Raw genomic sequence first — 12155 nt, forward strand, 5'->3', positions numbered from 1 at the left:
CCGATGTTTACTCTACAATTTAATTTTAATATTTTTTAGGCCCCAATTAATTAATGAGTATGAGATATTAAATTAAATTGCCTATTTAATATAGCCTGGCTCATAACTTAAGGTAGCAAAAGACCAACAGTTAGTAGGTATTAATTATTTAGAGCTAGAGAAATTAAATAATTATCAACACAAGTGGGTGGTTATTTAATTAAAGAGTAGTTACAGATATTTGGTGTCTGTAAAATATCTACTAGAGATAATGAGTATCAAATAATGGATGAAGTGGTATTGTGGTTGCAACAAATGGGGAAGTGACATCATGCGAGGACAAGCTGGTTACAAATGGTTGCACACATAGAGAAAATAGTGCAAGGTAGTGGGCAACTTTCTATAGATAAATTCATGTGATATTTGTGGAAGAAAGCTTGGTGCAGTAACAATCAAGGTGTAAAGTTGGTGCAATTGATTATTTTATGTTCAGCAAACTTAGCCATCAAGTAACTTTGCCTATAAATAGATGTGTTGGGCTCCACTTTAAGGGACAGCCAACATAACTTTCAACAACAGACAACTTAACTTTAATTTTCTCTAGTTCAACTTCAAGCAACCGGTTCTTTAATTTTCTCAAAGCCATCATTTATATTTTTCTGCACAAATTTATTCTTCCCAAAGCAACCAATTTACTTTTTCCTACAAAGCTCAATTTACATTTCTTGCACAAACTTACTTTTCAATCCAACAGTCAATTTAATTTTTTTACAAAACGATCAATTTACATTTTTAATGCGTACATTTATTTTTCTATAAGGCTCTCAATTTATTTTCCAGTTACGCACTTAATTTACTTTTTTAATGTAATCTTTATATTTTTTGCGATAATCAATTTACATTTCTCAAGCACAAAATTACTTTTCAATGTACAAACTTTTCTTTAATTTTTCACAAGCAATCAACTCCTTTCTCAAATTTCTCAAAGTTGAATAAGTAAAGATCATGACAAAGTGCATCCTAGTAGAGTTAGGGAACCCAAGGAAAAATTCAGTCCCTTATTTTTTGCCAATTATTTTGATTGGAAGTTAGATTGGTGCAACCACATTCATAGTTGAGATCATACGCATCCTTGGCACGTTCGTAATCTAACTCTCACATGCAAAAAAAGCCATACATGTTTTTGACAAGTATAAATTGAGTAAAATCAATTTTATAGGACAACAATCGTGAAATTTACTGTAACACCCCAAAATTTTAAATTTTATAAGCATTTTTGATATTTTAATTTTATTTAAATTTTAGGAATTTTTTTTAGAGATTTTTCGAATTTAAAAAATCGGGTTCGATTTTCCGAAAATATAAACTTTGATGATTTTAAAAATTAATTTAAAGACCACGTGGCAAAACTAAAAATATATTTGGAGTCTATGTATTTTTCTGAGTTTTCTGAAATTTTTTCGGAATTTTTGGACCTCGTTTTCGGTCCCGAGGCAAAGTAAAAATTCAAAATTTTGTATTCTGAATCGAACCGGCCGAATCGAACCGGACCGGTCGAATCGGACCGGCCTTTTCCTTCTTCCCTTTTTCTTCCCCGCGCGCGTCGTTCCCTCTCCCTTTTCTCTCTCTTTTCTCTCTCCTCCCTTCCCCTGCCGCCGGCCAGCCGCCTCCCCTGCGTCCCCCGCGGGCCCCACTGCCCCACCGACGGCCACGCCCCAAACGGCCGGAAACGCGCGCGAACGCCCCTCCCCTGCGCGCGCGACGTTTTGGCTTTCCCGGCCAAAATTCGGCCGATCCGGCCACCAATTGAATCGGGTCTTGTGTTTAAAATCATCTACTCGGCGAGAGCTTTCCATAGACACCAAGAACGCCGAAATTCATCGAGCGGTTTGTCCGATTTTTGCTCGAGAAGATTTTAGCCTATTTCGACTTTTGGGCTAGATTTCTCGAAAACCGTGAATCCCACGAGAAAACCGAGGGTACCAGCACGCTCCACTCGTCGAGAGCTTCGCGGCGACATAAATTTCAAATTTTTCCGACACCGTTTTTCGGTGGGTCCCACAAAACTTCGCAGTGTTTTTCCGAGTATTAAATGAGCTTAGAAAATTCTGAAAAATTTATGTACTAACCCCCGTGTTATGGGCTTCGTGTAGGTATCCTCAATTCACGGAAATTCGACAGCTGATTGAAGTCCGTGAATTTCCTACGCATGCACTGCACGGAAAAGTCTCCGAATTGGACCGAGGTTTTGGCTACCCCCCCATTGTCAGACGTCCCGAATGCGTTCCTAAAGTCAGAATCGGCAAAGGTAAACCCGAACCTTGTTTTTACGTAATTTTCTAGTGCTTAAATAGGATTAAAAATCCGTAAAATATTCGTGGTAGCTTAGAAAATTATGATTCTTTTTGCAATAGCTTAGTAATATTGCTAAGGACCGCGGGGCAAAGTTTTAGAATTTTAAGAGCTGATTTGGGCAGTTTTTGCAAAAATGGTCAATTATATGGACTAAATTGAAATTTTTCATATTGTGATGGATGATTGATTTGATGGGCCCAGGAGGGGCTGTGTGATATGATTGAACTGTGGATATATAGATTGTGAATATAGAAGTGTGTTTTGAGCCATTTTGCAGGTTGGGTAGGTCCTAGGTATAGGGGAGACTCTGCCGGATTTTCGGCACGACTTAGGACGTATTGGTCTTTTTCTTTGTTTGTATTGAGTCAAATTTATTAAATGATTGTAATAAAATTGTCAGTGAGCCGAGATGACCTTCTTCCTCCGCCACTACCGGTGACCACCGTCAAGTCTGTGAGTAAAATATTAATTTTAATTGTAATTTCGATATTATTATATGTTCAGCATGCCCATGCATCACTTATATGCATATATTTATGTAGTTAAACTCTAGGCATGATTTATGTTGCATTCATAACTGTTGATGTGCCATGGATGTTGTTGTGGTAATTTGGAGCAGTGTGCGTGCATTGGCGTGCGTGTGATGTGGTGTGGACTATGGATAGGACGGGGTAGTCACGGCTTGAGTAATTCGCTGGGACCCGATCCTTCGAGGGGTAGTCACGGCTTGAGTAATTCGCTGGGACCCTCGATTTGGTTATTAAGTGGAAGTCCGAGCTTGAGTAATTCGCTGGCACCAGGTTGGATTTAAGAGAGCTGTATAGGGGATCAGCTCCCATATGTTATGATTGATACTACAGGGTGTGTGAGTGCTCCAAATTACCTTTTTGATGCTATGATGTGAATTTATTGCTGATGTTGCACTTCATTCCACAGGTTGCATTAGTTTTAGATTGTTATAGAGATTATGGTTAAAATTGATATTTTACTCTCTGAGTCGAACGCTCACTCCTGTTCAAAAATTTTTACAGGCCACAAGAGGATATTTTTTGAGGTTAACCTGCTTTCTCCCTCGCAGGTCAATTATTATTGTTTGTATAAACTTGTTAAATCTTAGAATTTCCGCATGTGTTAGAAATGTTTATTTGATTTGGGTCTGTAAACTAAATTGTTATTTTGGGACCTGTAAACTTAATATGCTATGCATGTTTGATGGATTGGATGAGGGAGCTGAGCTCCCATTTATTATTATGTTGATGAGTATGTGGAGGGTGAGCTGAGCTCTCCAATTGACTATATATTGTGTTTACAGGTCGAGTGAGTCGAAAACTCCCCATTGGTAAGTCCATTTTATGGCCGGACTCTGTCCGTTTGTTTTCTTGAAATTGGGCCCAAATGGGCCTTAGAGTTGGGTTAATGAATAGTTAGGCTTACTACGGGCCTTGGGGGCTTTAGGTGGCCTGTGTCCTAGTCTTGGTCCGGCCCATAGGTTGGGTCGTGACAAATGTGGTATCAGAGCTTAGGCTCCAGATTCTTAGGGAATGTTTGTCTAAAGTGTTGGGAAGAGTCTACTAGGAGTCACATGCGGAAAAATAGGGTCCACATTCGTCTTGCATTGTCGTCTTTGCTTCTAGTTTCTGCTCCATATATTGTGTATAAATATGAGTCTATAGAGCTGTGTAATGTGCAGTTTTGAATTTTGTGGGCTAATGCTGCTGAATTTCAGGAAAATGTGTAGAAGGTGAGAGCTGCCATCGCACTGTAACAGATGTGCCCGACGAGGTGTCGGACAGATGAGGCGCCTTGCCCATAGGAGGCGGGTAGGAGGCCTAGAGTCGCTCAAGTAGAAGAGCACCGCCACGCTCAGAACAGTCTTTTATGGCACAGGGTCCCATGGACCCCATGGCAGCTACTCTAGCTGGTCTACAGAGAACCATCGATATGATGGCGCAATATATGGTACACCCTCCACAGCAGCAGTAGTCCACCGCACCAAGAGGGGAACCTTACAAACATATCATAAATTTTAAGAAGTTGGTGCCTGGTTCTTATGATGTGTCAGACGATGCATACCGGTTTTTGGATTCCTGCATGTGCAGAAATGTAATTAGCTTGATGATAGAAGACCGATAGAGTGTATGCAAGATGTCATGGGGCCTATGCCTAGACAATGGATGAATGACTACGTGTTACCGGATGGAGGGTTTGACATGGGCTCGGTTGTAGAACTTTTCATCAATCGGTTTGTGCGTAAAGGTTGAGAGATCGAAAGCAGTGGGCCTTTGAGGCCCTAAGATGTAATGGCGATCTGTAGATGAATATGCTCTGAGAATTTACGAATTGAGCAGATATGCCCCTACAGCAGAGCTACGAAACTATGAAGGTGAAGAGGTTCCTAAAGGGGCTTGACAAGAGGTATGCGAACCTGGCCATGATGTCGGATCAGTCTTTTGATGTGGTGGTTGATCAAGCCAGACAGATTGAGATTAGCTATGCTGTGGATGACAGCGGAAGAGCAAAGAAAAACAGAGCAGAGGGTTCTTCAGGTGTTCCCCAAATGGTACTCCGGATAGTGGTGGCCAGAGTAATTACAGAGGAAAGGGTAGGAGCAAGAGAAGTGGTTTTAGACATAGACCACGAGGATTCAGACCAGGGTACGGATCCAAAGGTGGTCACGAGGTACAGCAGCCTGGTCCAGTTCAGGATCCTCCTTGGCACCTTGTGCACAGTGTGGAAGAGGACATTCAGGACCTTGTTTGATGGGATCAGGAGTATGCTTCAGGTGTGGCCAACCAGGTCACTTTGCTAGAGAATGCCCCGTGTTCAGCGAGCCACAGATGGGGTCACAAGGTTCTGTTGCGAATGTTCCTCGACAATTGTATCCGGGTGCTTCCAACATGGCAGTGGGCCGATTCGATGGCAACAGGCCGAGGACAAGGGAGACGTGGATTTGGAGGCGGTCAGAGGTAGAAGTCGATCGTGGTTACGCCACTCGGTAGGGGTCAAGCTCGAGTTTTCACCCTGACCCACCAGGATGCTCAAGCTTCAAATGCAGTTGTGGCAGGTATTCTTCCAGTCCTGCTCTTATGAGGCTCGTGTTTTGATAGATCCGGGTGCTACGCACTCATTTGTCTCCCCTGTGTTTGCCATGAGGTTGGGTAGAAACCCTACAACCTTAGAATGTCCCTTGTCGGTAGCTACCCCACTTAGTGACAACATAGATGTAGACATGGTTTTTCCGGGTAGCCCAGTAGTAGTGGATGGAAAGATCCTCCCAGCAGACTTGGTTCCTCTACCAGTAATGGATTTTGATGTAATCCTGGGGATGGATTGGTTGGCAACTCACTATGCCACTTTAAACTGCAGGAACAAAAAGGTGTATTTCCACATACCTGGTGTGGAAGAGTTTAGCTTTGATGGTGACAGGAGCATAGCTCCATATAACTTGGTGTCAGCAATTAGTGCCAGAAAAATGTTGAGGTGTGGATGCCAAGGGTATTTGGCATTGGTGAGAGATACATCTATAGAAGGTGTCAGCATGGAAAATGTTCCTGTTATCAGAGAATTTATGGATGTCTTCCCAGAGGAGCTTCCAGGGTTGCCACCAGGAAGGGAAATAGAGTTTTGCATTGATGTTGTGCCGGGTACAAATCCCATATCCATGCCACCTTACAGGATGGCACCAGCAGAATTGAAAGAGCTAAAGGAGCAACTACAGGAGCTTTTGGACAAGGGTTTTATACGTCCGAGCACTTCACCTTGGGGCGCTCCTGTTCTATTTGTGAGAAAGAAGGATGGGTCATTGAGGTTGTGTATCGACTACGCAATTTGAACAAGGTGATCGTGAAGAACAAGTATCCACTTCTCGGATCGACGATCTGTTTGATCACTCCAAGGAGCTAGATTCTTTTCCAAGATAGACTGCGATCGAGCTACCATCGATTGAGAATCGTGAATGAGGACGTGTCCAAAACGGCTTTCGAGGATAAGATATGGTCATTATGAGTTCTTGGTGATGTCTTTTGGACTCACTAATGCACCAAAGAAACCTTCATGGACTTGATGAGCAGGTGTTCAAGCCATTTTTGGACCGCTTTGTCATCGTATTCATAGATGACATTTTGGTATACTCGCATCGAGAAAGAACACGTGTGGCACTTGAGGATGGTGTTGCGACGTTGAGGAGCACCGGTATATGCCAAATTTTCAAAATGTGAATTTTGGCTAGAAAGCATCTCATTCTTGGGACACGTGGTTTCTAGTAGCGGCATTCAAGTGGATCCCAAGAAAATTGAAGTCAGAATCGATTGGCTTAGGCCTACAACGATCCACGAGGTGCGAAGTTTTCTGGTTTAGCCGCTACTATAGGCGTTTTGTACAAGATTTCTCCAGGATAGCGGCTCCCCTAACTAAGTTGACCAGGAAGAATGTTTCATTCATTTGGACAGATGACTGTGAGGAGAGTTTCCAGAAGCTTAAGGAGTGTCTAACCACTGCCTCAGTGTTGACACTACCTGTGAGTGGTGAAGGATACACCGTGTATTGTGACGCCTCCAGAGTTGGCCTAGGGTGTGTTTTGATGCAGAGTGGAAAGGTAGTGGCTTATGCTTCAAGGCAGCTGAAGAGGCATGAGCAGAACTACCCCACCCATGATTTGGAAATGGCGGCTGTAATCTTTGCACTAAAGATCTGGAGACACTACCTGTATGGTGAAGTGTGCGAGATATACACCGACCACAAGAGTTTGAAGTACATCTTCCAGCAGAGGGATTTAAACTTGAGACAGAGGAGATGGATGGAGCTTCTGAAAGACTATGATTGCACCATCCAGTACCACCCTGGGAAGGCCAATGTTGTAACAGATGCCTTGAGCAGAAAATCTTCTGGTAGTTTGGCGCACATTTCAGTAGAGAAGAGACCATTGATTCAGGAGGTACATGAGTTGATGGATCAAGGTTTAATCCTAGATCTTTCAGATGAGGGGGTATTGTTGGCTCACTTTTCAGTGAGGCCAGACTTGAGGGACAGAGTTAGAGTTTCCCAGCACAGAGACCAACAATTGATGAAGATTATAGAGAGAGTACAGCAAGGTGAAGGTGGTGAGTTTGGATTTGCCAATGATGGCGCCCTAGTACAAGGTTCTAGGATATGTGTGCCCGATGTAGACAATCTCAGGAATGAAATCATGCGAGAGGCACACTACACACTGTACAGTGTCCACCCAGGTTCCACCAAGATGTACCATGATGTGAAAGATAGCTATTGGTGGAATGGCATGAAGAGAGACATAGCAGACTTTGTGTCCAAGTGTTTGACTTGTCAGAAGGTGAAGTTTGAACACCAGAGACCGTCAGGGAAGCTGCAAGAGCTCCCTATCCCAGAATGGAAGTGGGAAATGATCACTATGGATTTTGTGACTGGGTTGCCTCGTACCACGTGAGGATATGATTCGATATGGGTAATTGTAGACCGCTTGACCAAATCAGCTCACTTCTTACCTGTGAAGACTACATATTCTGTGGCACAGTATGCCCGGCTCTACATTCGAGAAATAGTCAGATTGCATGGAGTTCCGGCTTCCATAATATCTGACAGAGGGCCCCAGTTCACTTCTCGGTTTTGGAGAAAGTTGCAGGAGGCACTTGGCACACAGTTGAACTTCAGTACGGCTTTCCACCCTCAAACAGACGGACAGTCCGAAAGGACAATCCAAACACTGGAAGACATGCTTCGCATGAGTGTCTTGGATTTTGGAGGTCAATGGGATGAGCAGCTAGCTTTGGTGGAGTTTGCCTACAACAACAGTTATCACTCTAGTATAGGGATGGCACCCTATGAGGCATTATATGGAAGAAAGTGTAGGTCTCCTCTGTGTTGGACAGAAATGGGGGAAGCGAAGGTGCATGATATAGACCTAGTGCAGTACACTTCAGAGGTAGTTCCTTTAATCGTGAACGATCAAAAACAATTCTTGATGATGTAAGAGTTATGCACCCAGCACGAAGGGATGTGGAGTTTGCAAAGGCGACTATGTATTTCTGAAGGTTTCTCCAATGAAGGGAGTCATGAGATTTGGAAAGAAGGGCAAGTTGGCACCTCGGTATATTGGACCTTTTGAGGTTACGGATAGAGTTGGAGCAGTTGCCTACCGGTTAGAGCTACCACCCAACCTTTCTCACGTTCATCCCGTGTTTCACATCTCCATGCTCAGGAAATACATTCCCGATCCTTCTCATGTACTGCAGCCGGATGTGATAGAGCTAAAGGAGAACTTGACATTTGAGGAGCAGCCTGTAGCCATAGTGGACTACCAAGTGAGACAGCTGAGATCCAAACAGATCCCTATGGTTAAGGTTTTGTGGAGGAGTCAGTCAGTGGAAGAGTGCACCTGGGAGTCAGAACGGGACATGCGTAGCAAGTACCCTTATCTGTTCAATGTATAATCATGTGCTTTATTCTGCCTTGTGTAAAATTCGAGGACGAATTTTCTGTAAGGGGGGAAGAATGTAACACCCCAAAATTTTAAATTTTATGAGCATTTTTGGTATTTTAATTTTATTTAAATTTTAGGAATTTTTTTTGAGATTTTTCGGATTTTAAAAATCGGGTTCGATTTTCCGAAAATATAAACTTTGATGATTTTAAAAATTAATTTAAAGACCACGTGGCAAAACTAAAAATATATTTGGAGTCTATGTATTTTTCTGAGTTTTCTGGAATTTTTTCGGAATTTTCGGACCTCGTTTTCAGTCCCGAGGCAGAGTAAAAATTTAAAATTTTGTATTCTGAATCGAACCGACCGAATCGAACCGGACCGGATCGGACCGGTCGAATCGGACCGGCCTTTTCCTTCTTCCCTTTTTCTTCCCTGCGCGCGTCGTTCCCTCTCCCTTTTCTCTCTCTTTTCTCTCTCCTCCCTCGCCACGGCCGCCTCTCCTCTCGTCCCCCTTGCCGGCCGCCTCCCACTGCCCACCGGCCGCCGCCCCAAACTGCCGGAAACGCACGCGAACGCCCCTCCCCTGCGCGCGAGACGTTTCGACTTTCCCAGCCAAAATCCGGTCGATCCGGCCACCAATTGGACCGGGTCTTGTGTCTAAAATCATCTACTCGGCGAGAGCTTTCCATAGACACCAAGAACGCCGAAATCCATCCAGCGGTTTGTCCGATTTTTGCTCAGGAAGATTTTAGCCCATTTCGACTTTTGGGCTAGATTTCTCGAAAACCGTGAATCCCACGAGAAAACCGAGGGTACTAGCACGCTCCACTCATCGAGAGCTTCGCGGCGACATAAATTTCAAATTTTTCCGACACCGTTTTTCGGTGGGTCCCACGAAACTTCGCAGTGTTTTTCCGAGCATTAAATGAGCTTAGAAAATTCTGAAAAATTTATGTACTAACCCCCGTGTTATGGACTTCGTGTAGGTATCCTCAATTCGCGGAAATTTGTGATTGGCCGGTGCGTGAATTTCCGCATGCACTGCTTCTGGAAAAGTCTCCGAATTGGACCGAGGTTTTGGCTACCCCCCCATTGTCAGACGTCCCGAGTGCGTTCCCGAAGTCGGAATCGGCAAAAGTAAACCCGAACCTTGTTTTTACGTAATTTTCTAGTGCTTAAATAGGATTAAAAATCCGTAAAATATTCGTGGTAGCTTAGAAAATTATGATTCTTTTTGCAATAGCTTAGTAATATTGCTAAGGACCGCGGGGCAAAGTTTTAGAATTTTTAGAGCTGATTTGGGCAGTTTTTGCAAAAATGGTCAATTATAGGGACTAAATTGAAATTTTTCATATTGTGATGGATGATTGATTTGATGGGCCCAGGAGGGGCTGTGTGATATGATTGAACTGTGGATATATGGATTGTGAATATAGAAGTGTGTTTTGAGCCATTTTGCAGGTTGGGTAGGTCCTAGGTATAGGGGAGACTCTGCCGGATTTTCGGCACGACTTAGGACGTATTGGTCTTTTTCTTTGTTTGTATTGAGTCAAATTTATTAAATGATTGTAATAAAAATTGTCAGGTGAGCCGAGACAGCCTTCTTCCTCCACCCAGCCGCCTCAGTGACCACCGTCAAGTCTGTGAGTAAAATATTAATTTTAATTGTAATTTCGATATTATTATATGTTCAGCATGCCCATGCATCACTTATATGCATATATTTATGTAGTTAAACTCTAGGCACGATTTATGTTGCATTCATAACTGTTGATGTGCCATGGATGTTGTTGTGGTAATTTGGAGCAGTGTGTGTGCGTTGGCGTGCGTGTGATGTGGTGTGGACTATGGATAGGACGGGGTAGTCACGGCTTGAGTAATTCGCTGGGACCCGATCCTTCGAGGGGTAGTCACGGCTTGAGTAATTCGCTGGGACCCTCGATTTGGTTATTAAGTGGAAGTCCGAGCTTGAGTAATTCGCTGGCACTAGGTTGGATTTAAGAGAGCTGTATAGGGGATCAGCTCCCATATGTTATGATTGATACTACAGGGTGTGTGAATGCTCCAAATTACCTTTTTGATGCTATGATGTGAATTTATTGCTGATGTTGCACTTCATTCCACAGTTTGTATTAGTTTTAGATAGTTATAGAGATTATGGTTAAAATTGATATTTTACTCTCTAAGTCGAACGCTCACTCCTGTTCAAAAATTTTTACAGGCCACAAGAGGATATTTTTTGAGGTTAACCTGCTTTCTCCCTCGCAGGTCAATTATTACTGTTTGTATAAACTTGTTAAATCTTAGAATTTCCGCATGTGTTAGAAATGTTTATTTGATTTGGGTCTGTAAACTAAATTGTTATTTTGGGACCTGTAAACTTAATATGCTATGCATGTTTGATGGATTGGATGAGGGAGCTGAGCTCCCATTTATTATTATGTTGATGAGTATGTGGAGGGTGAGCTGAGCTCCCCAATTGACTATATATTGTGTTTACAGGTCGGGTGAGTCGAAAACTCCCCGTTGGTAAGTCCATTTTATGGCCGGACTCTGTCCGTTTGTTTTCTTGAAATTGGGCCCAAATGGGCCTTAGAGTTGGGTTAATGAACAGTTAGGCTTACTACGGGCCTCGGGGGCTTTAGGCTGGCCCAGGTCCTAGTGCCGGTCCGGCCCATAGGTTGGGTCGTGACATTTACTAAATTCCAAGTACCATTACCATTTAAGGCCACTATCTCCTATTCCATAGCAACATGCCAGCCAAGATGAGATAAGACTTCATGAATAGCTTTAGAAATTGAAACAGAATCTAAGGATGCAATAAAGGAGCTAGAATAAGAGGACAAACAATCATAAGATACAAAGGAGAAAATAAGATAAGTATATTGGCATTTACCTTTTCGAAGAGCAATTAGAAGATTAAGACTAGGATCATTATCACTTAAGACTGAATTTGATGACGAGAAGGTTGGTAAAGGATATGTATCACGAGTCTTTGGCCATTTGGAACAGCTATCGATAATAGGAGGTGGACCAGGTGTTGGTGTAGGTGACGGAGCAAGTGTATAAATATCTAAGAAACTAATAGAATGAGTTATACTATAAACCAATAGATCATCTTCCTCCCCCTAACTCTCATGACTAGAGGATGAGGAAAAGATAACGGCAACATAACCATTAAAAGTTGAATAATATAACTTGTAACCTTTCTAAAGACGAGGTTATCCAATAAAAATATACTTAAACGATTTTGGATCTAATTTGGTGACTTAAGAATGAACATCACAAACGAAATAAGTACTGTAAAATATTCTAACTTCAATAGGAAACAATGACATAGAATGAAAGAGAACAATATAAGGAATATCATTATTAAGAATAGAGA

Source organism: Hevea brasiliensis, chromosome 10 (assembly GCF_030052815.1).
Source record: "Hevea brasiliensis isolate MT/VB/25A 57/8 chromosome 10, ASM3005281v1, whole genome shotgun sequence".
Taxonomy (NCBI): Eukaryota; Viridiplantae; Streptophyta; class Magnoliopsida; order Malpighiales; family Euphorbiaceae; genus Hevea; species Hevea brasiliensis.